Source organism: Sphaeramia orbicularis, chromosome 24 (assembly GCF_902148855.1).
Source record: "Sphaeramia orbicularis chromosome 24, fSphaOr1.1, whole genome shotgun sequence".
Lineage (NCBI taxonomy): Eukaryota > Metazoa > Chordata > Actinopteri > Kurtiformes > Apogonidae > Sphaeramia > Sphaeramia orbicularis.
The window spans coordinates 2130271-2154514 of NC_043979.1; positions in this window are offsets into that span (position 1 = coordinate 2130271).

Genomic DNA, 24244 nt, shown 5'->3' on the forward strand with positions numbered 1-24244 from the left:
TGATAAGATTAGGCATATTATCGATAAAATTCACTGGAAATTTCAGTTTTTTCAGGTTGTTCACATCTTTGTTTGGATAGTTTGTAAATGTAAATTTTTTTTTATCATTTTAATGTTTCTGTAAAGTAGTGATATTTTACTTTTTTAAAATGGAATTCTTCCTTTTCCCACATTTCCCTGTGGTCTCCATAAACTGTAAATGCTCTGCTTGGCTCTGAATTCTTCATTCATTCAACTCCACAGGTCCATGTTCAACCCTATTTCTGAGTAATGACACCAGAAAGGTGGTTTGGAGCGCTGGCCCTTTAAATGCACATGTGACACTTCAGGCCCCGCCCCCTCCAGGTTGTCAGCTGTGCTGCTCTGTCCCATTCAACTAACAGCTGAACATTTTAGGTAATGGGCTCCAAGTTTGGACATATTTTCAGTCTGGACTACAACCGCTGATGACGACAAACTATTATGGAGAAATACTGGAGAAATGTTGGTCTGAAGTCTGGAGCTGATATGTGCAAATGTGGAGACGCAACTAATTAGAGACGCAACTAATTAAGAAGGAATTCAAACAGGTTGTAGAAATCCACTGGATTTTTGTCCAAATGAATCTAAAGATAGTTTTGCAGCAGCTGGAGGGTTCAAATTTAGGGTCCAAATACACAAAGAAATGAACTGCAGACTAAGAAAAGTGGGTTTAGACAAATATGAGCCCTTTAAGTCTTAGTTTTAGTCTGTTTTACACTGAAACAGAGAAAAGTTGTTGGAGTGGTCATTGTTTATAGGCTATTATGTTATTATTATACTGGTGTGGCCCACTGGAGATTATACTGGGATGAAGAAAGAAAGAAAGAAAGAAAGAAAGATAGATAGATAGATAGATAGATAGATAGATAGATAGATAGATAGATAGATAGATAGATAGATAGATAGATAGATAGATAGATAGATAGATAGATAGATAGATAGATAGATAGATAGATAGATAGATAGATAGATAGACACAGAGGGAAATTCAAGTATTCTGCAGCTTTGTATACAGGACAAGAAAACATAAAACTGACAAAACGAAAGCAGGTGAGTTAGTAATTAGGTTGACCTTAAAGGAGCAGTATGTAAGACTTCTGTTCCAGTAATCCTAAAATGGACCTGAATGTCACCAGACATTAAGGAATCCTTCAAGGTTCAAGGTTCAAGGTTCAAGGTTACTTTATTTGTACCCATAGGTAGATTTGTTTTGCAGTTGAGGTGATTGCTTTGATTTTACAACAACACATATATTAAACATGTTAGGCAGGTACTGGATCGAGTTTACAGACAGAACCAAAAGACAGGACAAAAAGTGTTCGGTGTTCCACCATTCATCAGTACAGCAGCATGGAGAAGTAAAAGAATAAGATAAATAAGATCAAATGAATGAAAACAGGATGCAATAGAACACAATAAAAACCAGAAAAGATAAAAACAGTCTGGGATAAAAAACAGGATAAGAACATAAAATTTAAAAATTTGAAGTCACAATAATAATAAATAGAGCAAAGAAAGGGGGAGGGGATACCACACTCTACAGCAGGGCTCTCAAACTCATTTTCCTTCAGGGGCCACATTCAGCCTGATTTGATCTAAAGTGGCCCAGACCAGTGAAATAATAACATAGTAACATAAATAACTCCAAACAACTCCAAATTTTTGTCTTTGTTTTAGAGTATAGAAAAAAAACCCATTAAATTATGAAAATACTTACTTTTATAAACTATCCAAACAAAAAAAGATGTGAATAACCTTAAAAAAAAACTGAAATTTCTTAAGAAAAATAAGTGCAAATTTAATAGTATTAATGTTATTTTTTTGCACTAAAACAAAGAAAAACATTTGAAGTCGTTAATTCAAGATTTTTTACTTAATTCAAGATTTTTTTTTGGTTTAGTTCAGGTTTTTTTTTTTACTTAATTGAAGAAATTTTTTTTTGCTTAATTCAATATTTTTTCCTTAATTCAAGCTAACTTTTTTTTTTTTTTTTTGCGTAATTCAATTCAAGACTGTGGAATTTTTGACTTTGCAAAAACATCCTGCGGGCCAGATTGGAACCTTTGGCGGGCTGCATTTGGCCCCTGGGCCACATGTTTGAGAGCCCTGCTCCACAGTATTTTGAATGGGATTGCAGTACCAGTTTTGGCCACAGTCTTACACACGGCACCTTTAAGGTTAGTATATACTCTAAAAAACTTGCTAAAGAACTTCCTCTCAAAAACCTTCCTGTATAATACTGTAAACACAGACTTCTGAGTGAATTTGCACATTTCAGGGCGCAGTGACTCGAAGTGAAACAGTGATTTAAATGATCTACGACGGTTTGAATGTGGAACCTGAACCAACATCACTTTGACATCTCCGCTGTAAAAGGTCAACAAGTGCTTCATGCAAAACCACATTTGGCACAGGGAATTTTTTCTCCAACTTCAAGCGTCAAAATAGAGCAAAACATTTGTAGGCGTGTTTGTGTCCATGTGGGAAATCCTATATTTGCGATGTGTTCCAGCTGTTCGGTCTGCACCATCTGCTGAGGGAAATCTGAGGCTGCGCAGCCACTAATTACAGCGAGACGCTAACTTTATCTGTGTGACGGTTAGTGATAAACAAGTATTGTACGCCAGGTTTATTTCTGACTGGAAGCATCTACAGCGAGTAGGAAAGAAGGTTTAGTGTGAACGATGACACTGAAGCCGACACAGTCTGAGTTCATGGAACGGACCCATAATCCCACAACATCTGTTCAGGTTCAGGCTTCATACGAGTGTTTGGAATATTGAAAATGACTGAATTTCAATGTGTTTTCAAGGTCTGAAAAGTGCTTCAATTTCAGTTTGAAAGTGCTTGAATTCTAACTCTGATGTGATCTATGTTTCATTTATATATATATATATATATATATATATATATATATATATATATATACATATACACACAAATATATATATATATATATATGTATGTATGCATGTATGTATGTATGTATGTATACATATGTATATATATATATATATATATATATATATATATATATATATATATATATATATATGTGTGTGTGTGTGTGTGTGTATATGTATGTATATGTGTATATATATACACACTGCCAAAATCTGAATCTGACCAAGTGTATTTGGCTCATTTCTAGTCCAAATATCTCATCACACTTAAAATCAGACAGAATCACCTAAAGAGGAACTTTTCAGTGAGATAGAAGAACTTACGACAGCGCATTAGGGCCACGCTTGTCACTACAAGAATAAAGTCATTATTTAATGAGAAAAAAGTCGTTATTTAATGAGAATAAAGTCGTAGTTTTAAAGAAGTCGTTATTTACTGGGAATAAAGTTGTTATTTAACAAGAATAAAGTAGTTAATTAATGAGAATAAAGTCATTATTTAACGAGAAAAAAGTTGTTATTTAATGAGAGAAAAGTTATTTAACAAGAAAAAAGTCGTTATTTAACGAGAATAAAGTCATACTTTTAAAAAAGTCATTATTTATCAGGAATAAAGTCATTATTTAACGAGAATAAAGTCATTATTTAATGAGAATAAAGTCGTTATATTTCGAGAATAAAGTCATAATATAATGAGCAGTTGTACCTACTCATGGATGTGGAACTGTGAACATTGCGTTCAGTTCTTCTTTCATCTATGGTTTAGACACAAAGGTCAAATACTGAGTCTGTCCTCCATCCACACATTAGTTTAAGGACTTTGAAGACAGTTCACACACATTTGGGTTTGTTGTAAGAACTGAACTGACTTGTAGTAAATTTCCTTTTTTGTGGAGGACAAACTGATGAAGTGACAAGCGTTTTTTTTCTTCTGTGGCCTTAATACGCCGTCGTAAGAACTGATTTATAGACAATAGATCTGGAAAACCTGATTTCAAGAAATCTGAACAAGATAATTTTCACTTTTTCCATTGGCAGATTTTTTTTTGCTTTGCTTTTATTTAAACAGTTAAAATCCTGAAAATTGTTGAATGTTTGGTCATTTTGATCAGGGGGAAGTTATTTAAGAGATTTCCAAAAAAAAAAAAAAAACATGAAAAAATGTTGATGTTTGATGGTTTTATAGTAGTTTTCGTGTGCGTGTACATCTTTGCCATGAAATGAACCACAGTAGAGTAAATTTGAGGAGGACAGACGGGTTAAAAGATTCAGTATTTGTTAAATTTAACAAATCTACGTGGTTTAGGCTTGACCACCTTAACCATGTTTTTGAAAACCTAAGCTGTCCACAAGGGATGCGTCAATACCACTTTTTCTAGACTGAGTAAAAGTACAAGTACTCACATTTGAGTACTTGCCGATACCGAGTACCGATACTAGTCCTTAATAATCCCATTCCAGTTGTTGGTTCCTTTTGTAAATGTGCTTTATTGTCGTTGTCATTAGTCTGACTGGAACAAAGTGCTGCTACTGACATTTAATGTGTTGGAATGAGCGTTTGTCAGTTAATCCACCAGGGGGCGCCGCTCTGAATTAACCATACTGGACAAATACCATGAAGAAGAGGAAAGTTTAATGAAGAAGAAGAAGAAGAATTCAGTAATAACAAACATGGAGACGACAGAGGGAACACTACTGTGATACTAATGTTGATATTTCTGAGGCCAGTTGTCCTAAATGTGTCAGTAGTTTTTCTCTAACTCTCTTTCTCTAACAGATGGAATGTACGCAGAGGACGGACAGAGCGCTGCGTCTGTATCTGTCTGTAGTTGCTTTTCCATTGGACATCTGTGCAAAACTTCCCCGATATTTACTAAATGTTGAAAAAACAGAAGTGTGTAATGTGTTTTTTCCATTAAATCACAAATACGATGATTTGTTTATTTACTGTCGTGAGATGACATGAGAAGTCATTCTATAAGCATGGCGACGAACGTAAATATTGTGTTGATTCGCACATATATTCATTATTACTATATACTACCTCTCTATCCTGTTCTAAATTTAAAAAATGATTGGGTTTCTGGTGTGTCCACACATACCACAACATATTCCTTCTTCTTCTTCGCTTGTTGTAAAGTCCGTCAACATCTGTTTTTCTAATTCACCTGACTCTAGTTGCGAAAAAGGTCTTTCCATTGCAGTTTTGCGTGTTATACCATTTGAGAAAAACCGAAAAACCATCTCTTGCCAGTGCAAAAACTTTTAATGGAAAAATAAGACTTTTAGCAAAATTGTCATTTTTCCATTAGGTGAATTTTTATGGACAAGTTATAGTCGCAAAATTTGAGGGTCAATGGAAAAGCGACTACGGTCTTTAACGTTACTTTTGTCTTCGTTGTTTATTTTGTTCAATCTCCACTGCTGACATTACTCCTCCTCCTCCTCGTACCTGCTGCACTGAACTGGGAATGTCACGCTGCCGTAAGTGGTATTGGTACGGTTGTATCGAAGTACTTTTACAAGTATGAGTACAAATACACATGCCGAGTATGGGACCTGATACCTGATACTGGTGTCTGTATCAGGGCATCCCTACTGTCAGTGGTGTAGTGGTCTCCGGAGAAGTGGGTATAATCTCAATTTTTGCCCCTTTTTTTTTTTTTTTTTTTTAAAGTAGTCAAGGAAAATGCCATTTTAGAAACAGTGACATGTCAGATTACTCTATTTATTTTACCCATAAATCCATCAGTAGTATTTGTCCACTATTATAAAATTATCATGACTCGATATTCAACATGAGGCAAACATAGGAGAACGTTAGCCTTTCATAACATTAGCCTTCATAATGTTAGCCTTTTATAACGTTAGCCTTTCATAATATTAGCCTTTCATAACGTTAGCCTTTTTCTAAAATTAGCCTTTCATAATGTTAGCCTTTCATAACATTAGCGTTTCATGTTAGCCTTTCATAACATTAGCCTTTCATAATGTTAGTCTTTCATAATGTTATCCTTTCATACCATTAGCCTTTCATAACGTTAGCCTTTCATAATGTTAGCCTACTAACTCAGTTTTAATGGTGACACCATCTCCTCTTCTCTAAATGTGCAGTCACTTGTCCAGTCGTTTAAAACAGTGACTCATTCTGAAACCACCTCAAAATTGACCTCAGAATTATGTTTTCCATCAAAGTAGGTTCTTTTTATGTGTCACTAATTTGAAAGACGTTTCTTCTGCCTTTCTTGTTCGCATTTCCAATAATCACACATCTTTCAACAAGACGTGCAGTGACCTGTCAATCAACTGGGGTGGCACTGGCACCTGAGGAGGTGACCAATGAGGTTCCAGGGGTGGACAGCGTTAAGCAGAGCCCTGGCTCTGGCACGAATTCAGCAATATTTTCCCAGGCATGACCCGCCCTACTCTGCCTCTGATTGGCTCATCAGTCTTCATGCCTAAAGTTAACCAATCTAATCAGTGAAGGCAGCAAGTACTAGCCAATTAGAGGCAGAGGAGGGCGGGCTTCATCATCCGAGAGGAAAACATGGGTAACGTGGCTCAGATACGACTGAATGGAGCACATGAGGGGGATTTAGAAGAGGGTGTACGACTGAAAAATAAGGAGGTATAGAGGGTCTGCACGTGACGTCACCGCTAGCGGAAGTCACCGTGGATATGCCCACTGAGTGGCAGAAAGAGGGAGACGAGTAGCGGCTTTGGCTTGAATACTGCGAAAACTTTAGAACAATCTAAAAAATCGGACCAATGGTCCTGTATCTTAGCAGCCAAATTCAAAACTTTGGGAAATGTATCCAGATCCATTTATTCTCACCCAGTTCTGTGTATTTATTCTATTACAGAAATAGTCCATGTTTTGGTCATACTCCAATCAGATCTGTAAAAAATTCAAATTCCAACTTGATATCATTGATACTGATTTATTGGATCAATCCACTTCCTATCTCTTATAATGGGAAAATTTTCAAAGTCGCACCAAATCCAGAATCAGATCCGGATCGAAATAATTTCAATCCCTTGTGTTGCCATCATCATACAGAAGCTGTATACCAAGTTTGAAGTCAATCAGAACTGGAGTTTCAGAGAAGAAGACGATTGAAATGTTTTCCCCATTAGAGCCCATGTTAAATTTTGCGTCAGTTCCAGATCCAGAAGAAGATCCTGATCAGCATGTGGACATTATGTTTGGCTCATCTCCCCATCAGGGCTGGACTGGAGACATTTACACTGGAGATCATTTAGATTTACTGAGTTATTGCATCCATCCACTTCCTATCTCTGATAATGGGGACATTTTTCAAAGTCGCACCAAATCCAGAATCAGATCCAGATCCAAATAATTTCACTAACTTTTGTTGACATCATCATAAAGAAGCTGTACACCAAGTTTGAAGTCAATCGGAATTGTAGTTTCAGAGAAGAAGACGATTGAAAGTTTTGTAACAGACGACGGACGCCGCATGATGACAACAGCTCACGTCCTGTCGGCCGGTAAGCTAAAATGGGGCAGAGCTGTTGTGTCATTGATCGCACAAATAGGTTTAAAAAGCACTTGGAGCTATCGTTTTAGCGACGACCTAAAGCCAAAGACAGAAGAAGCAGATGGATCACTGCAATTCAGAGAAATAACTGGAACCCAGTCAACCAAACCTGGATTTGTGGTTGACATTTCATGTCAGATAATGTTAATTTCTGCTGTATTCGTGCGTAAACTCATCCCTTAAATTCCATCTGGTTTTGGCTAACGTTCCTTCTTAGTAAAGCTCTTCATGTTAACATCTGTCATTTAGTTCTAGATTTCAGAACTGAATCGTTTGTGTCTTCAGTTGTGTGATTCTGAACCTTGTGCTCTACATGATTTGTAAACTAGCTTAAACTGAGGCTAACCTAGTTTTCCAGATCAGGGGCTCCTCTAGCACACAGCTGTTGGATCTGTGTTGGATCCAGTATTTGATGTGAACTCTCCTTAAATCTCCACAGTACCAGTAGATCATCCACTCACTTGGGTCAGTACTAAGGGTTCAACTCCAGTAAATCAGTAGTGAACTGTGAGCACTACTGCTGGGCCTTTACCGCCCAAATCACTGCCAACAAAATCCGTCTGCACTGACACAAAACCTCCAGAACAATAGTATGTTGAATGAAAGCACTCACCAGCTGGAATCCTCTAATGAACCAGGACCAGGATGGACACAACTCTGGGTCTGTTGGATGCTTTCAGCCTTTGCATTGGGGATTTTCCTGGTGTTGAACTCAGGTTCATGTAAATGTCAGGATAGGTGATTTCTGTCCCAGATCAGTGTTGGTAGAACAGCTGTTGTTTGGTAGCTTGGATGGATCCATGTCCAGTCCAGTTGGCTTTAATTTCATGTTATATTCCACAGTTTTCCCGGTCTGGCTGTAGTTCCTGCTGTACTCCGCCATGTTGAGCCGGTTTGTTTTTCCACTCAGTCTGACTGAGAGGGGCGTGGCCTGGGGGGGAAGTGGCGCATGTGCATTCCCACTGTACTCTGTATACGCCTACTGTCCACTCCACTGCAGGTAAAAGCATGAATTCTACACCCCCCAGTGGACGTAAAGGCCCACAGGGGCAGTTCCATCATTGGTGTACGTCGTACCATCGGCTACAAACACCAGGGTGTGAAAAGTAAGAACTGTGTTTTAATGATGAGGAGAACTGGAACCTACATCTGTCTGAATAAATGACCACAGTTCGACAGAACACAAGCACATTGAACCAGTATGAGTCCAGTTTCAGTCCCACTCCTGGGCTGTTTCTAGCATCTCCAGTCTTTCCTGTACTGGTCCCAGTTGGCCTTTCCCCACTGGTCCCATTTGGAAACAGGAAGGATGGAGGCATTCCTGCACACAGGGCCTCCTGTTCTGCTCTGTTCTGTTCTGTTCTGTTCTCTGTAAATCACAGCAGTCAGACCTGCAGGGGGCAGAGGGGGACATAAAACACCACAGCCCAGGAACATGTATGAAAGCCTTCCACTGGGCCAACACTCCTACCCACAGCCCAGGAACATGTATGAAAGCCTTCCACTGGGCCCACGCTCCTACCACAGCCCAGGAACATGTATGAAAGCCTTCCACTGGGCCCATGCTCCTACCACAGCCCAGGAACATTATAATTCTGTTAAGTTATTTAGTGACATTAAACCTTAAAGACCCATGTGGATGGAGATGGGGGGAATACTTTTGGACAAGATCAAGGGATGATTTTAACCCTTAAAGGTCCCGTATTATGCTATTTTTCAGTCACGTCATATAGGTCTCAGAAGCCCAAAAACATAGTATTTAAGTTTGTTCGCCCCAAAATCATCCTTTGTTTGGAGTTTCAGCGGTCGAAAAAGTCCCTCTCCCCAGCCCTCCTCAGAACAGGCCGTTTCTGGGCCTGCTTCCGGGTATGCAAATGAACGCATCTGTCCACGCCCACTCCCCCTCCCCTCTCTGGGAGAGGACACGGCTTCCGCTAGCGGTACTACGCACTAATGTTGACTGTGAAGCCATGGCTCTCTCGTCTCCAATACACATGTCTCAGACAGAACGTCTTTCCAAACACTGGCTTTCTTTGCCTTGAGGCGTGATTGAGCCCCGACGGAAAACGGCGGTGTTGTGTCGGGTTCGTGGACCTGACACGGAAAGCCGCCTGCCGCCACTAATGCAGGCAGCTACTAACAAGCTTGATGCTAACTCTACTGATGCCAACCACAAAAGGCCCGTGTTCACAGTAGTTCTGTTGAATGTCTCTGGATATTATCAGCTCGTGCATGTTAACGGGGACGCAAACGTTAGCAGCAGTAACCGAGCTATGTTAGCTGCCATGCTAACGTTAGACGTACACATCAACAACCACCAGCTTATCCGTAATGTAGGGTTATGCAGTAAAGATACAAACAAATGATAAGAACTTACATCTCCCACACTTGGACTTGGGTCTCGAAGCGTTGGTACTGCGTCCTTCTTGGTTCGGAGTCTTTGTGCTAAGCCGCAGCTGTATGGGCCCATGTTCGAAAAACACTCGTCCGTGAAATGCCGGGCACACACATACAAGCGTTTGGGAATGTTGTTTGGTCCATGACCATCACAGACAGAATCCAGACACTTTTTACGGAGAGGCTCGGAAGTGGGGAGCAAAAATAAACTATGGTGTTGGTGTGTGCAGACAACAACACCACAACTTGCGTGTCTCGCCTTCGCCATGTTTGTTGTCCAAGAGGTACTTTGCCAGGGCGGGGCTCGCTTTGCCAGGGTAGGGACACAGTCAGGGGGAGGAGTTAAATCTGCTTATGTCGTCATAAGCGGACCCAACTCACACTCGGCCGTTTGAGCATTTTCACAAACTGTGGTGTAGCAAGGCAGGAGGAAACAGACAGTTTTCAAATTCCAACCTCATAATGAGGAACTGCAACACACACTACTGTAAGAAAACTGTCACAAAGTCAGATTTGCATAATATGGGACCTTTAAAGACCCAAAACAACCACCTTTAACCCTTAAAGACCCAAACATCCACCGCTGACCAAACCCACCTTCTGATCTAAATGTCTAATTACACTGAACAATGAACTCAACCACTAAAGTACAGACATTTTTAGTTGTATTGTTTTGTCCATTGCTCTGCATACATTGGTACTGACGTGGTGTGTGTGTGACGTATTGCTGTGCGATAAAGAAGGAGGTGGATGTGTGAGGGAATGAATGAACGGATGTTGTTATGTGAGTGATGCAGATTTTGTTTTTATTATATATTTTTATAGTTATTATCACTATTTATTACTATTACTATCTATGAGTCCATATCCTGATAGTGCACTTAAATTTCATTGTACATTCTGAATAATGACAATAAAGTATCTTATCTTATCTTAATACCTGATGATCCATTAATTCTATCAATCCATGTAAATAATCGGTGTAAAATACAGTTCTTCGTCTTCTCATGGTTATCAGATATGACCATATTTGGATGTTCAGAGGCTCCGTAGTTACCGTGGAAACACCGTCATCTTCTTCACACTGGAAAAAATCTAAATCTGACCAAGTGTATTTGTTTCATTTCAATCCAAATATCTCATCACACTTAAAATCAGACCCTGAATCACCTAAAGAGGAACTTTACAGTGAGAGAGAAGAACTGATTTATAGAAAATCTTATTTCAAGAAATCTTACTAAGATAATTTTCACTTGTTCCATTGGCAGATTTTTTTTTGCTTGAATTAAGCAAAATTTAACTGAATTAAGCAAAAACAAATCTGCCAATGGAACAAGTGAAAATTGTCTTGGTAAAATTTCTGGCAAAATCTTGAATTAAGCAAAAAAAAAAAAAAAAAAAAAAAAAAAAAATCTTGAGTTAAGCAAAAAAAAATCTTGAATCAAGCAAAAAAAACCCAACAAAATCTTGAATTAAGCTAAATAAATCTCTAATTAAACAAAAAAAACAACAACTTGGAATTAAGCACAAAAAAATCTTGAATTAAGCACACACACAAAAAATCTTGAATTAAGCAACAACAACAACAAAAATCTTGAATTAAGCAGCAAAAGAATCTGCCAGTGGAACAAGTGAAAATTATCTTGATAACATTTCTTGAAATAAGTTTTTCCATTGACAGATTTTTTTTTGTTTTTGTTTTAATTAAGCAAAAACAATCTTGAATTAAGCAACAACGACAAAAAAATCTTGAATTAAGCAAAAAAAAAACTTGAATTAAGCAAAAAAAAATCTTGAATTCAGTAAAAAAAAAAAATTTAATAAAGCAAAAAAAAATCCTGAATTAAGAAAAAAAATCTTGAATTAAGCAAAAAAGAAAAGTCTTGAATTAAGCAAAAAAAAAAATAAAAAAAAAATCTTGAATTAAAAAAATATTGAATTAAGAAAAAAAAACTTAAATTAAGCTAAAAATAAAAATAAAAATCTTGAATTCAGCACAAAAAAAAAAATCATGTCTCCAGGTGTATGAACACTTAAAATAAGAAATTAACCCCACTTCTAAATCTAAGTTGTCGGGGTTTTTCAAAATCTTGGTGAGATCCAAATAATTTGCAGTGTAGTTGCTTTTCCATTGACCCCTAAATTGCATGAATATACTGTAAGTTGCGCATAAAAATTTGCCTAATGGTGAACTATGATTATATCTGTAAATCAACGTGATGTTTACGTTCATCGCCATGTTTATGAATGACCTCTTGTGACATTTCACAATAATAAATAAACAAATCATCACATTTGTGATTTAATGGAAAAAACAATTTTATGCACTTCTGTTTTTTTTTTTTACATTTAGTAAATATCGGTAAAGTTTTGCACAGAAGTCCAATGGAAAATCGACTAATGTCAGTAAATGGACATACTGAGTTTACATTCAGTTATTAACCCTTTAACACCAAACGTATCATATTTGATCCATGAGTTTTGAAGCCCTCTACATGATCAGTGTGATATTTTTTTTCTTGAAAAACCTGATGTATACAATTAGATACATACAATACACAGATAATCCACCAGGGGGAGGAGTTCATTCACCAGAGGCCTTTAGTGACACTACAAGACTGACATTAATGAGGAAGAACTGGGACCATTTAGAAACGGAATTAACACTTTATTAGACATGTTTGTGTTAGATTATGTTTTTGTTTGTTCAGTAATAATAATATTTGAGCATTGAGACCTGATGGATCAAATATGATACAAAACTGAAACTCATACATGGAAATTAATATTTAAATTATTTTTTTTTTAGTTGTTCAGAAGGACCAATAAAGGCTCCAGTTTCAAAGAACTGGAATTTTCCATCAATGATTTAATGGTTCAGGCTTTACAGGGTTTATATATATATATATATATATATATATATATATATATATATATAATATATATATATATATATATATATATATATATATATATATATAAAAAACACAAATTCAATCTGAGCCTTTATTTCTTTTTTTTTCTATTTTTATTTTTAGTATAGAATAGCCTTTATTGTCATTGTGAGTATAATTAAAATAGAAGTGCTACTCCAGTCAGTGTAACAATATGAATTTAAAAAAAAATTTTTTTCAGAAAATAAGAATAGAGCAAATATAAATTTACAAAACTGAAAATAACCCATAAAGACCCAGTGCTACTTTTGTAGTCACTCCCACAAATATTTCTCTCAAATTAACTTTTCTTAAGTGATTTATCATCATTTATTATAATAGTATTCACTGTATTTTGAGTGTCATTCTCACATGTAGTACATATTCATCTGTAGGTATTAATCAGCCTGTGCACTATATTTATTCTGTAAATATTCAACCATCCTATGCAATACATTTTTACATTTTTTACGTTCTCAGTTTTTATTCTTTTATCTCCATATTTGTATATAGAGTTAACTCCACTGTCTTGGACTTTATCTTGTATATATTCTGCACCCTATATTTTATCCATAATTACCTGTTTGCTCTGAAAAAGGAGAAGCTTAATCTGAGCTTTTATGAACATGTATATGATCAGAAAATTAAATATAGGAAAATACATGATTTACTCTGGAAAAACACAAAATACAGAGGATAACATTAGAATAAATGGTGATAAATCAATAAAAAATTACTAAATAGATTTTTTTAAAAATTCATTTGTGAACTGCCACAGAACAAGTAGTGGGTGTTTATGGGTTAAAATAATCATTTCAAACCCAACATAAACTCCTTAAGTCAGAAAGGTGGTGTTTTGCAGATTTGATTTTTGCCATGCACGATCGAAAACATAATGACTAATTTATATGATATAATCGCATTTCTTCTGATAAACGTTCCCACCTGGTTTTCTGGAAACCCAAAAAAGAAGCTGAAACTTATTGGCACGTCCCGTCGGAGCCACGTCTGCTTTGAATCAGGTTGGAAAACACACAGCTACCACTTCTGCGAACTTCAGCGGGTCTGATCGTGTAAGCCTCGCTGCCTTTGTTTTTAAAAGCTGATCATTTTTATTTTATCTTCTGCCTCCTTTCAGCAGGCCGTTAAAAGTCTGCGAACAGATAACAGGGTAATGACTGAGAGCAGGACTAACAGGTCTGACAGTACAGTGTGTGTGTGTGTGTGTGTGTGTGTGTGTGTGTGTGTGTGTGTGTGTGTGTGTGTGCGCTAAAGACTCAGCCACTGTCCACACCAAAAACACCACCGAAGGTTTTACACCGAAACGAAACAAAGATTTAAACAAGACGAAGAGCTAAAGCAGCAGGACGCAGCCACAACACAGAATATGAGACCGAAGATTCAACTGCACTGGGACTTCTGAGCAGATTTGGAACTGTTTAGAGACGCCACGGCCTCAGAGGAAGAGAACGTCTGTTTATGTGTCTGTGACGTCTGGTTCTAGAATGAAATACCAACAGTTGTGAGACGGAGGGGGTGGGGTTAGGGTTAGGGGACAGTGGACTGAAGAGGGGACGCACTGACAGTTCATGTCCGCCGGCAGGTCCACGTCTGTAGATTAAATGTTTTGGATGAAACTTGGTGCAGATATTACAGACAAAGCTCCTGGTGATAAATGGAACTGTCAGTGTTCTGAGGTGGTAGCAGTACACTGTAAAAAAAAAAAAAAAAAGTCTGTAATTTAACAGAATTTTCACTGTTTAGTTTACAGATTTTTCCTGTATTTTTAAGATACATAAAAATATCAATGAAATGACAAAAACAGACTGTGATTTTTACATGTCAAATGTAAAATAACAGGAAAAAACTGTAACTATGAATAACCAAAAAAATTCTGTTTTTTAAAAGAAATTTTTTCTTTTTTCACAGAAAAATACAGTTTAAATACATTTACAAATGTATCGTAATTTCACAAATATTTATTTTCTATTTATGAGATTAAACTGTTAATTTAAAGTTTAATACTTTAAAAAATAATAATAAAATGAGATTAAATTACTGACAATTAACGGTAACATAAGTATTTGTTCTGTCAGTTGAACCAGACTTGTTTGTTAATTGACAAATATCTTGTGTAATTACAGGAGGTTTCACAACAAAAATGTTGAATAAATGTATTTTTGTGAATGTATAACATGTATAAGCACTGATAAACTGTCCAAATACAGTTTTTATCAGTGGATTGGACAACTGAGGCTCACTGAAAATTATTTATATATATTTATGGGGAATTGGATTGTTTTAATACATGAAAATATTCTTTATTAAACATTAAAAAGTCAAAAAAAAAAAAAAAAAAAAAAAAAGCAAAATCTCATGTAAAGTTAGGGCAAAAAAACTGTATTTTAATCATGGAAAATTACCGTATTTTTATGAGATGGATATTTTCCGTTTTTTTACAGTATTTTTTCAACACCCCTGCTGCCGGAATATTACCTTTTTTTTTTTACAGTGTAGAACAGTCCAACCTACTCCTGTTTAGGGTTAGAACTATAGAAGCATTTAGAGTTCATGGAGGAAAAAACGAGTTTACAGAAACACAATGGGGCCAGTTTGATTCCATCTGTTTCTGTTCGAAACGTTCAGTGTGTGACGTTGAGTGACATCTGTTCAGTCGACTGAAAACCTCTCAGCTGATCTTCCTCTACAGCAGGAGTGTCAAACTCATTTTAGTTCCGTTCCACATTCAGCTAAATTTGATCTGAAATGGGCCGCACCAGTAAAATAATAACATAAAAATATATAAATAATACAACTCTGAAATTTTCCCTGTTTTATTGTGGAAAAAAAAGAAATTTTAAACTATGAAAAGGTTTACATCTACAAACTATCCTTTCAAAAGATATGAATAACATGAACTAACTAAAAAAATAAGTGTAATTTTAATAATATTCTGCCTCAGTTTATTATTTCCACATGTACATTATTACTTACAGATCACAGTGGATCTACAAACACACAAAACATTTAATAACAGACAGAATACTGGTACAACTGTACTTATTTCTCTTAAAACATTTCAGGTTATTCACATTTTTTGTAAAATTATACTTTATTTTAGTGTAAATACATGAAAATATGTACATTTAATTTCAAATTTAATTTCAAAATTATTTTCATATGGTATGAGAGGAGTTGTTTTAGATTGGTGAACAAGTTATTCACACAACAGAAAACGGTATGTACAGTTTGCTGGGAAATTGTCTAATTGTTTAAAAATTGAATGTGGAGTTCCACAAGGCTCTGTTCTGGGGTCAAAATTATTTATTTTATATATTAATGACATATGTGATATATCAAAGATAATGCAGTTTATTTTGTTTGCGGATACTAGCTTTCTTTGTTCAGGAGATGATTTTAAATGTTAGGACAGAAAACAGAATGACATGGTTCAACTTCAAAAATGGTTTGATATAAACAAATGATCTGTGAACTGGAATAAAACTAAGTTTATGGTGTTCACAAATAAATAAAAAAAAGGAAGAACATGTTTCATTGTCTGTTAATGGGGTTACGATTGAGAAGGTTTCAGAAATTTGTTTTTTGGGTGTAATAGTGGACGATAAATTAACATGGAAGTCACAGCTTGCTTATGTTAAAAAAAGGTGTGTAAAACTATTTCTGTATTGAGTAAAACAAAATATGTGTTGGATTATGAAGCAATGAGAATATTCTATTGTTCACTTATTCTGCCATATTTGAGTTCTTGTATTGAAGTATGAGGTAACACATATATGAGGAACACAGAACCATTGTTTCTATTACAGAAAAGAGCAAGAAGATGAATGTATAATGTTAATTTCAGGGAACATACACATGAGTTGTTTATTAAATCAGGATTGTTTCAGTTTTACAGAGTTAGCTGATTTGAGGACAGTGTTGATTGTGTTTAGAGCGAGAAACGGATTTTGCTGCAAATTTCCAGACATTATTAGTTTTAGTATGACAGGATGGAGAACATAGAAGGAGGTTTAATTGGAAACAGTAAAGGGTTCGAACTAATGTGAAGTAAATGTGTGTTTGTGTTGTGGGTGTCAGGATGTGGAATTATTTGGCAGTGGAAGAGAAGAGCTGCACAAATATGTTTCAGTTTAAGAAGTTGTATAAGGAAAGAATAGAGAAGCTTTATAAAAGCATGGAATGAAATAATTTAACTTAAGGATGTTGGATTTGTCTTATTTGCGTTGACTGTCATGTAAAGTGTTTTTTACTGTAATAACTGTAACGGCAGCGTATCTGATGGAAGCAGATGTTTGAAGAAAGGGGCAGGGATTAGAAATGTTCTTCATCCTGCTCCTTTCCAATCATTTAGATTGGAATGAATGAATAAAAAAAAAAAAAAGAAAACATTTACAAACAGATAAATTTGGCGTTGTGAGTATTTATAGATTATTATGATAGTATTTGACTGATTTGAATTGGTCTGAATGTGGAACCTGAACTAAAATAATTGTTCATTATTTAGTGTAAATTTTGCATTTCACAAATTCATCCCAAGGGCCGAACTGGAGCCTTTAGCGGGCCGGATTTGGCCCCCGGGCCACATGTTTGACACCTGTGATCTACAGTAACTGTAACCTTCTACTGTGAAAACCCCTGGGCAGGGTGGGGGGGGCTTCTGTTTTGGTCTTTTAACGTGAGACATCATTGGTTAAAGTTTTTTATGGAAGCGATTAGTTCCCATAATGTAAATTAAAATGCATTTGAAGAAATGTTTTTTCATTTTAAGAATGTGGCTGCATTATTTGACTCATAAATAAAATGAGTAATAAATCATCCACTCTGCATTTTCATGTTCTTATTCATATTTTATTGCACGTTTTATGACACAATCCAAAAGAAAAAAGAGGACATTGCTTTTTCATTTTCGTGGTCTGCCCTGCAAAAAAATGACCAGAATTGGAAAATGAATTTGCAAAGTAAGCTGCATTATCTCTTGAAAAATGACAGAATCCAATCATTGAACAGTAATTACAGCTGTCACTGACACGTTAGCCTCATGACATAATTACCAAAGTCCTATTTTTGACCAAAATGTGATTTCTGCATGAAATGAAGCAGCAGAGTTAGGAGAGTAAAGTTATGCAGATATCACAGTTTGGCCAAAAATAGGATGATTTTAACCCCTTCCTTCCTGAAATAGTCTATGATTGTGCAGATTCTGCTTCATGAAGGTCACATGTACTGAAAGGTGTTCATGGAAGGTTTGATTCCTGTGTTTCCTGCTGAGTGTGAGCATGTGAACATCAGTGTTGTGAATATCAGGACAAACAAAAGCTGCAGTAGCAAGCCTTAACAGGACTGCAGACCGGGGTGTCTGTGATCTGATGATGTGAAGTCAGCTTTAAACAGTCACAACAGCTTTGAAGTCTACACAGACGTCTTCCCAGTTTCAGAAAAGCATACATCACAAAGCAGATTGCTTTTAAGTGCTCGTATGGTGTCTGATATCAGACAGATACAGGATCAGTCCCCCCCCCCCCCCCCCCTTCTGTGATCAGTGTTCAGTTGAGTCTGAACCAACGGAAGAACTTCATAAACAAAGGGCACAACAGACCACCAGGGTTAGTTGAAGTCATTCAGCTTCAGTTGTCCACATTCTGTGCTGTAGATCCTGTATGATACTGTTATCAGCACATTCTATTTATCCCCCCCCCCCCCCCCCCCCCCCCCCCCCCCCCAAAAGGAGAGGCCAGGGCTGTTGTATTTGGTTCAGTTTGTTTGTTTGTTTACACTTTAGCAGCAGAACTATTGGTTAAATTCACACCAAACTGGGATTACAGATTACCAGTGACCCAGAATAGATGTGATTACATTTCAGGAAAAGTAGGTCAACGTTCAAGTTTTTAATGAAATTTTAAAATCTTTTCATTTTTTCATTTACTTATAATTGTCGAAATTTCAAATTTCTATAAAAACATCAATTTAGTTTCAGTTTACTTCAAACTTGGTACATATGTGGAGGCAGTACATCCCTCCGACATTAAGCTAAACCATACGTGTTTTTTCCACATTTTGGGTACATGTCTTTCAGTTGTTCTTTGCCACCGTTTGCCTGGCAGTGTGGTGCTTCACCATTAGAATCAGACCTCAGACTGAATAGAAATCTTTAAGGTCTACCATGTGAGGATTTGATTGACAGGTCTGTATGATAGCTTTATCACAGGCCCAGTTCGATTTTCAGAGATTGTGTTTCTTTAATAAAGCTCATATTTTCCTGGCAGACAGTTCAGTTTGACAAACAGGCTCCACTAATACGACTGAAACTGAGTTTGTTTACAGTGAATAGTGACGTTTATGGGTTTACCCCATCAGTAAGCTAGCACTTAGCATTAGCTCACCTCTGACCCCTTGGGTTCTGGTAACTTCTCTTATTTTGTCCAAAAACCAACATGATGTCAGATGACTTCAGAACATCAGGTCCCAAACCAGTGGGGGACACATACACAGTCTGGGGTTTTTCTGTCACTGTTAGTTTATAGATGGTCCTTTAGTCTGTTTAGACACTTATTCATGTCTGTCACATCATTAGCCTTTACATGAATTACCACTAGATCATGAAGAACATGCTAACTGTAAGTCCGTTTCCCTCTCTTTTGGAACCCTGTGGCAGCAGTGTTCAGATGTTTCCCTGACACTGACCATAACTGTCCACACAACAGCAGCCCGAACAGAACACAGCTGGTTTTCAAAGTGTCACCATGGCAACCCAGAGGAAGTGTGGAAGGAGTATACTGCACTACAGGGACTGGGGGGGGGGGGGGGGGGGGGCAAAGTGTGAACTGTGTGTGTTTGACATGTGTATTAAAGTGTGTGTGCCAGGCAATTACTGCAGGTCCATTGTGTGTGTGTGTGTGTGTGTGTGTTAAATGAACTTCTGTCTCTCTCCATTTGCCTTCAGGGCTAACTGTTGGTGACAGACTCCTCCAGCCCCTGATCCAGGACCAGTAGGACTCCTGATCCCAGACCAGCAGGACTCCTGATCCAGGACCAGCAGGACTCCTGATCCAGGACCAGTAGGACTCCTGATCCAGGACCAGTAGGACTCCTGATCCAGGACCAGTAGGACTCCTGATCCCAGACCAGTAGGGAGAAGCAGCTACTGCCGCTGCACTCACATAGACTGAAGGCCACACTGGACTGAATATCTGAGACCTGGAGAATCTGCTCAGCTGTCATGTTGAGTTTTCAGAGTTAAAGGTGCCGTATGTAGGACTGTGGTCTAAACTGGTACTGCAATCACATTCAAATACTGTACAGCATGGTATCCTCTGCTCCTCCCCCCAGACTAGGGGTGGACAGATCCAGCATGAGTGTCTACTACTAGTGTTTCCACTAATCCTGTCCACCACACCAGAAATTTCACACAAATCATCATCACCAGACTGATTCTACATCAGTCTAATATACAGGGGTTGGACAAAATAATGGAAACACCTAACATTGTGGCATCATAGAAGGTGTTTCCATTATTTTGTCCAACCCCTGTAGAGTAGAATAGGACAAACGTCCTGAACACTCACATGAAAGTTTGAGAAGATTCAGGAGATAGAGAAAAGAGAAATGAGGCTTAAGTTTCACTTTTACTTCCACGAAGCCTAAGCAACACGGATCGCCCCCCCCCCCTTCGGATTACACACCGCTACATGCAGAGGCCACTTCCACAGAAAACACTGAACTACAAGGAGCTACCATGGACAGAGACAAGTCCTACACCAGTACCAGGTCTGTTCACCAGGGCCAGGACAAGAGACTGCAGCCCAGCCCCGGGAGAAGGGACCGCCGGTCTGGGACCAGGTGCAGACGGTGGTCCTGGCTCTCAGTGGTTCTTACGGTGGTCAGTCTAAGGCAGAGCCGGTGTCAGTCTTCTAATTCTTCTCCTCTTTCAGCCGTCTCCATGTTTCTACATCTTCTCCTCCAGATCCTTGTTTTGTTTCTCTCTTTGTCTCTTTGTCATATTTGGAATAATCCCTTTAGTCCTTTTGGATTTATTCAGGTCAGACATTTGTGCTCATAAATGTTCAGCTGCAGCTCAGTGGAACTGCCAACCTGGATGAACAAACACTACTGACTCTGTGATTGGCAGACAGGTGATGGGCGGAGCCTCAGACCAAAACACACAATGACATCATAAACATCATTTCAGGGCTGACACTGAGCTTTAAATGTGAATATTCTGTCTGGAATACTACTGTCAGTGAGATCAGGATTTAAATGAACAGGATTCCTTCATGTCTGTGACAGACAAGGTTATTTTATAATGACTGAGAACAGAATTCACACAGACTGCACCTTTAAACTATAACATGTGTTGTCTGACTGGGTGATCTGTTGGTGCTGTTCCACTTCATGTACCGGCTCAACTGGACTCCACTCAGGTTTGGTATTTGTTTTCTGCATCACATGTCGAAACCCCCATCAGTGTTTCCAGATGACAACTGTTAAAGGACCATTCCAGAGGTGTGATATTATCGTATTCTGAGGACCATTATCTCCATGAGTCATAGCCAACAGATCTGCACTGGGTCAGTAGACCTGTTAGAAATATACCACAGCCTACTGTAAAGATGGATCATGATAGTTTTTCAAGAACCGTTTTCAAGAATTGTTGTTTAAGCTGCAGGGTTCAATGCGTGTGGAAAAAGAAGTGGCTTATAGTCTGTAAATGACAGTCCATCCTTCCATTCAGAAGAGGAAAGACCCATTTGTACAGCACTAACCGCAGGATATTGAAAGAACTGGTGTTTTCACAGGAAGAAGCCAAAAAACAAAAAAGACAAAAACTGTAAAATGGTTTATTTGTTCAGTCTGGTTAAGCATTCTTTCTTTACCACTCATTTTTCTGCAATGTCACCTTTTTTTTTTAATTGATTTATTTCGAATGTGGAAATGATACAATGTGTATATGTGTATATATGTATACACACACACACACACACACACACATACACATACACATACACACACACACACACACACACACACACACACCTACATATACATACATACACTTACATATACATGTCCAAATTCCTGTATACACTGTTCCATACATACACATATACTGTATTCCCATAGGCTTCTCTGCCTCTCATCCCTGTGCCATATCAGTGAGTAAAGGACAAAGGTCAGTAATGATAATTATCAATTATGCCTTTTGGCCTTGACTTGGTTTACTCGTATGCTTGACAGCGGTGATACAAAAAAAAGTTAAAATACTATTCCTAACTCTTACTGACAGAGTTAAGTCAGAAGAAGTGTGGAAAAGAACACTTCAGTTCACTTTTGGAAAACCCAAGACGATGATGTCATAACATGAAACATATTTTTCTCAGTGTTGTAGAAGGTCCAGGATTGTGTCCAATAAAACACCCACATGTTTGACTGAACACCTTTATTTTGGCATCATTTCCACCCATGGCTGATCTTCTCTGTGAGCGTCTAGGTCAACCGTCAGCTGAAGCGTCTGTCTTCTCCAGCTGTCCTCCTCCGTGGTCTCCTGGATGAAGTCACAATATGAGTCAGCAAATCAGTTCACGGCAGCAGGAGACTGGGAATAAAAGCCTGAACTGGAACCCAGTGACAGACAGTCTGGTAGCAGCAGTGAAACAATGTGTGTTCCACGGTCACTGTGTAAATGAGCCCCGACTGAGTTCTGATGAAGACGGACGGTGACCAGCACCAGGGACTGGAGGGAAATGACCCACAGCTGTAGCATCAGATGGTAGTTCTAAAGACAAAACTTAGACATAACATCCAGACCCCCAGAAGAAAAACAACACAGAGGGTCCCCAGTGGTGATCAGGTTGCTGTGGTCATGGCTGCAGGTATGCATTCCCCAGGTATTGAATTTAAAGAGATAACTTTGAGTGGACAAGGATGGAACAGGCTGGGCCCATTATCACACAGATATGAACGGGAGACAGTTCTACACAGCATGTGTCGATGGTAGGTGTGTCAGCAACGAGTAAAGTAAAGTAAAATAAACGTTATCCTTTGTCCCCTGAGGGGAATTCATCTTGGGCACAGTGCTACATATCATTGCTTCACCAGACAAGATAAAAACCATCATCACATGGACACATTATAACAGTGACAGTTCGTCTGTCATATAAAAGACATGGACTGCATTTGACAACCACATCACAGAACATATAGAGACTAAAGTGCAGGAGGAAAAAAGTAAAAAGTGCTGAAGTGCTGTGTGTTTGTTGCTCGTTGCTCTATGACACTAGTTTTGAACATTGTTCAGCAGCTTAATGGACGTTGGGACAAATGATAACTTGAGGCCGTTAGTTTTGCACTTTGGCGAACGAAATCTTCTTCCTGATGGAAGAAGTTCGTGTTTGGAGGACAATGCATGAGTCGGGTCTGAGGAGATTTTTGTTGCTTGTTTCATGACCGACTGGTTCTACAGATTATCTATATCAGGGCTGTCAAACTCATTTTAGTTCAGTTCCACATTCAGTTAAATTTGATCTGCAGTGGGCTGAACCAGTAAAATAATAACAGAATAATATAGAAATAATGTCAACTCCAAACTTTTCTCTGTTTTAGAGCGAAAAAAGTTAATTTACATTATGAACAGGTTTACATCTGCAAACTATCCTTTCAAAAGATGTGAATAACATGAATAAACTGAAAAAATAAATGTAATTTTAACAATATTCAGCCTCAGTTTATCATTTCCACATGTACATTAGAACTTACAGATCACAGTGGATCTACAAACACACAAAACATTTAGTAACAGGCAGAATATTGGTACAATTGTACTTACTTCTCTTAAGACATTTAAGATTATTCACATTTTTTGCAAAATTATACTTTGTTTTAGTGTAAATACATGAAAATATTTACATTTACAAACAGAAACATTTGGAGTTGTCATTATTTCTATGTTATTATGATCGTATTTTACTGATCTGACCCACTTGAGATTGAATTGGTCTGAATGTGGAACCTGAACTAAAAGGATTATTAATATTTTAGTGTAATTTTTGTATTTCACAGATTCATCCCAAGAGCTGGACTGGACCCTTTGGTGGGTCAGATTTGGCCCCCGGGCCGCATGTTTGACACCTTTGGTCTATGGACTGATCTTCTCTCGCAGCTGTTTTGTGTGTATTGTCCTGCCTGTTCTGCAGCTGGACTGATATGTTGCCGTACCAGGCTGTGATGGCGTATCTGATGAGGCTCTCTAAGGTAGCTCTGTCAAAAATCTGCATAATCTGCTGCTGCTGACCCCATACAGCCTCAGGCATTTGAGAAAATACAGTCTTTGCTGCAGTTTATTGCACAAGTTGTCTGTGTGTGGTTTCCAGCAAAGATGGTTATGGATCTGGACCCTCAGGTATCTGTATGTGGT